This window comes from Giraffa tippelskirchi, chromosome 4, assembly GCF_054371585.1.
Source record: "Giraffa tippelskirchi isolate mGirTip1 chromosome 4, T2T-mGirTip1v1.2.pri, whole genome shotgun sequence".
Lineage (NCBI taxonomy): Eukaryota > Metazoa > Chordata > Mammalia > Artiodactyla > Giraffidae > Giraffa > Giraffa tippelskirchi.
In genome coordinates this window covers 46,012,497-46,017,470 of record NC_137278.1, presented here as the reverse complement: position 1 = coordinate 46,017,470, position 4,974 = coordinate 46,012,497, and the positions used below count along the sequence as shown (strand labels likewise).

General features: G+C 39.0%; 1 pseudogene; it reads left to right on the top strand.

Moving 5' to 3' along the window:
• The first annotated feature begins 1,383 nt into the window (after positions 1-1,383).
• LOC145503577 (V-type proton ATPase subunit D pseudogene) lies at positions 1,384-2,127 on the top strand (annotated as a pseudogene).
• The last annotated feature ends 2,847 nt before the right edge of the window (positions 2,128-4,974 follow it).

Genomic DNA, 4,974 nt, shown 5'->3' with positions numbered 1-4,974 from the left:
GGTTAAAAATACAGTTGTGAGTCTCAATAGACACAGTGTATGTTAAAATAGTTATTAAGTAGTATATTAATAAACAAATGTAAGAGAATATCTTTCATAGCTGAAAAATGAGCATTACTTATTTTCTTCTTACTGACAATGGAATTGAGGTACAGAAACTAGATAGTAAAAAGTTAAATCAAGATATTTTAACTTTTTATACAAATATATCTCTGTCATACTGTGCTGCTGATAAAATGTAGAACAATTTGAAAAATTGTATCTAATTAATGATGGCAGTTTCTGATTAATTATTACCCACATCTCCCTTGATAGTCCTGCTGCCAAAGATACCTTTATGGTCTTTCATTGCACAGACATGACCTTGAGTTTCAACGTTGTCATATCTTCAGTTACAGACAGACATGATTTGAAGCAGCCAAATTTTCTTTTTACAACCAGTAATTCAGATTTAGTCTGTTCAAAATACTCTTGGAGTTATCACATCAAGAAGGCATTATCTCAAAATTAAACACTCATAGCTGCTTGCAAAATGCTTGCAAATACAGAGCATTTGTAGGGTGGCTAAAATGATAAAATTGTAGTATATTGTAGAGATTGGGGAAAGCTTAGGAGCAGAACATATTAAGGGTGATACTTTTCTTTTGTCTGCTAGTCTTTGTTCAGAGATAAATTAATTTCTTCCAAATGACATCCTGCTAGAATCTTGGCTATACCACAAACTAAAATGTTGCCTTCAGATACTCTAAATGTCTGTGATCCTTGTCTACTCCACTGATCCACCTGTCATTATTCACACTGAGGAGATATATGCATGGGGAGTACCTAGAGGTCTCTGTGAATAACGCCGAAGTGAAACAGAACTGTAGCCAGTAAAATTTAGGAAAAAATGATTAGTCCTTACAGAATCTACTCTAAGGCCCACAGTTATGCCTATGGGAAGACTAAGATTGGGACAGATGACTGGGCAGATGTCACAGAACTTCACTCTTAAAGTGAGACAAGCAAGGGGACAGTATGAACTCAGAACCTAAAACCTACATGCCATTATCAGTAGGTCATGTGTTCCTCAAGGACAAGGATGGGGTTTTATACATTCCTATTTTTCAGAGCCCGGCATACTGCTTTCCACCATAGGGAGCACTCTGTAGGTTGGCTAAGTAAATACACTGGTGTGGGGTGTAAGTGCTGCAGTAGAAACTCAAGATCTGACCAGTACCAACAGGAAACAGAAGTGAAGATGGCATATCCTGGCTGCCTCTTAGCATCATGAGAGATTCACGTGACACAAGCAGCTGACTCAGGTTTAGAAAGACTCAGTGGTTGGGTTGTTGCAGCCATGGTTGCCCAACCAGGGACCCGAGCCAAACAGTCATCTTCAGAATGTCGGGCAAAGACCCAACTGAAATCTTTCCCTCGCAAATGGCACAGACCATCATGAAGGCTTCGTTAAACGGAGCACAGACAGGTGGAAACTCCATGAAGAAAAAAATCTGATGCCTTAACTCTTTCAACAGATCCTTAAGAAGATAATAATAGAGACTAAAATGTTGATGGGTGACGTAATGAGAGAAGCTGCCTTTTCACTTTCTGAGGCCAAGTTCACAGCGAGGGACTTAAGCACCCCAGTTATCCAAAATGTAAATGAAGCCCAAGTGAAGATTAGAGCAAAGAAAGATAATGTAACAGGTGTTCCTTTACCAGTGTTTGAACATTACCGTGAAGGAACTGACAATTATGAACTGACTGGTTTAGCCCAAGGTGGGGAAGAGTTTGACCAAACTGAAGAGGAATTATGCCAAAGCAGTGGAACTACTGGTGGAACTGGCTTCACTGCAGACTTCCTTTGTTACTTTGGATAAAGCTATTAAGATAATCAACAGGTGTGTAAATGCCACTGAACATGTCATCATTCCCTGGATTGAACTTACCCTTTCCTATATCAGCACAGAGCTAGATGAGAATGAGCAAGAAGAGTTCTACAGGTTAAAGAAAATACAGGAGGATAAAAAGATTCTCAAGGAAAAATCTGATAAGGACTTGAAGCAAGGGAGGGTGGCTGGAGAAGTGACAGAGCCTGCTAATCTCCTGGCTGAAGAGAAAGATGAAGATCTTCTGTTTGAATAACCTCTCCTGCTCTGATTCTTCCAGAAGGCCTAACATGGCACCATTTTAATTCATGGTGTGTAGGTTTGCTATGTGTGGCTATTTATTTTTTGGCTTAAGAATTTCACTGGTTGTTAAATTTCCCTGAATGTCTGTTTATGGGATCTGCCTTTGCAGAGTCATAATTAAACAACCATTAATCACCAATGAAATTTGTAAAACCTGCCCAGGAGCTTGTAGAATTTATTCTGCATAAGTGTTACCCTACTTCACTTATATGTCTGATCCCCTTACCAAACATATTAAGAAACCCCCTTTAGGAAGCTAGAGTGGTCTCAGGGCAACATACATAGACCAACTGCTGCCAGAGCACCTTTTGTTCCTATCTATTCGCACACCTTGGCACCATTGTCTGAGATTGCTACAGCCATTCTTGTGTTAGTTATTGTGGAATTTCTCTCCTCAAGCTTTATGAAAACCTTCACTTATTTTTCCTTGAATAACAGTTCTCTGGTCTGTCATGGGAACAATTCTGCCAGTTCAAATGTGACTATGGTATAAACAGTAAAATGATTAAAAAAGAAAAAAAAGAGAGAAACCCAAGATCCTAGGGCCAAATGCTTGTGGCCCTATCACACGAAAAAGTATAAAGGAAAGCGACTGGAATCTAGGGTCAAATCCCACCCTAATATTTTGCTGAGGATACTTGTGGTATTAAGCCAAACTTAGTTTAGAGACACAAAGGAGACTGAGGCTATGGTTTAGATCACTGTGAGAGTCCTTTGTGAGAGATCAGGGAAAGGTAAGGGAAATTAGGAAGAGGGCTGGACATGTGTTCCAGGAAGCTTTTTCTGAATGTCATCTTCAAAAGTAATGCATTTCTTCCACATTTAAGTTGCAAAAATTTTATAATACTTAGTATATTATAATATTTAGTAGATTACGGGGAATGGAAAGCAAAAGTAGGAAGTTAAGAAATATATAGAGTAACGGGCAAATTTGGCAAGGAGTATAGAATGAAGAAGTGCAAAGGCTAACAGAGTTTTGCCAAGAGAACACACTGGTCATAGCAAATACTCTCTTCCAACAACACAAGAGAAAACTCTACACATGGACATTACCAAATGGTCAGTACCAAAATCAGATTGATTATATTCTTTGCAGCCAAAGATGGAGAAGCTCTATACAGTCAGCAAAAACAAGACAGGGAGCTGACTGTGGCTCAGATCATGAACTTCTTATTGCAATATTCAGACTTAAATTGAAGAAAGCAGGGAAAACCACTAGACCACTCAGGTAAGACCTAAATTAAATCCCTTATGATTATACATTGGCAGTGACAAATAGATTCAAGAGATTAGAGAGCCTGAAGAACTACAGACAAAGTTTCCTGATACTGTACAGGAGGCAGATATCAAGACCATCCCCAAGAAAAAGAAATGCAAAAAGCCAAAATGGTTCTCTGAGGAGGCCTTACAAATAGCTATGAAAAGAAGAGAAGGAAAAGGAAAAGGAGAAAAGGAAAGATATACCCATTTGAATGCAGAGTTCCAAAGAATAGAAAGGAGAGATAAGAAAGTCTTTCTTAGTGATCAGTGAAAAGAAATAGAGAAGAATAATAGAATGAGAAAGACTAGAGAGCTCTTCAAGAAAACTAGAGATGCCAGGGGAACTTTTCATGCAAAGATGGGCACAATAAAGAACAGAAATGGTATGGACCTAACAGAAGTAGAAGATACGAAGAAGAGGTGGCAAGAATACACAGAACTATTAAAAAAAAAGATATTCATGACCCAGATAATCCCAATGGTGTGATCACTCACCTAGAGCCAGATATCCTGGAATGTGAAGTCAAGTGGGCCTTAGGAAGCATCACTACGAACAAAGCTAGTGGAGGTGATAGAATTACAGTTGAGCTATTTCAAATCCTGAAAGATGATGCTGTGAAAGTGCTACACTCAATATGCCAGCAAATTGGCCACAGGACTGGAAAAGGTCAATTTTCATTCCAATCCCAAAGAAAGGCAAAGCCAAAGAATGCTCAAACTACTGCACAATTGCACTCATCTCACAAGCTAGCAAAGTAGTGCTCAAAATTCTCCAAGTCAGGCTTCAGCCATACGTAAGCTGTGAACTTCCAGATGCTCAAACTAGTTTTAGAAAAGGCAGAGGAACCAGAGATCAGATTGCCAAAATCTGTTGGATTATCAAAAAAGGGAGAGAGTTCCAGAGAAACATCTACTTCTGCTTTATTTACTATGCCAAAGCCTTTGACTGTGTGGATCACAACAAACTGTAGAAAATTCTTCAAGAGATGGGAATACCAGACCACCTGACCTGCTTCCTGAGAACTCTATGTGCACGTCAAGATGCAACAGTTAAAACTGGACTCGGAACAACAGACTGGTTCCAAATCAGGAAAGGAGTACATCAAGGCTGTATATTGTCACCCTGCTTATTTAACTTATGTGCATAGTGCATCATGAGAAACTCTGGATGAAGCACAATCTAGCATCAAGATTGCCAGGAGAAATATCAATAACCTCATATATGTAGATGACACCACCCTTATGGCAGAAAGTGAAGAAGAATTAAAGAGTCTCTTGATGAAAGTGAAAGAGGAGAGTGAAAAAATTAGCTTAAAGCTCAACATTCAGAAAACTAAGATCGTGGCATCTGGCCCCATCACTTCATGAGAAATAGATGGAAAAACAGTAGAAACAGTGACAGACTATTTTTTTTGGGGGGTGGGGGGCTCCAAAATCACTGCAGATGGTGACTTCAGCCTTGAAATTAAAAGATGCTTTCTCTTTGGAAGAAAAGTTATGATCAACCTAGACAGCATATTAAATAGCAGAGACATTACTT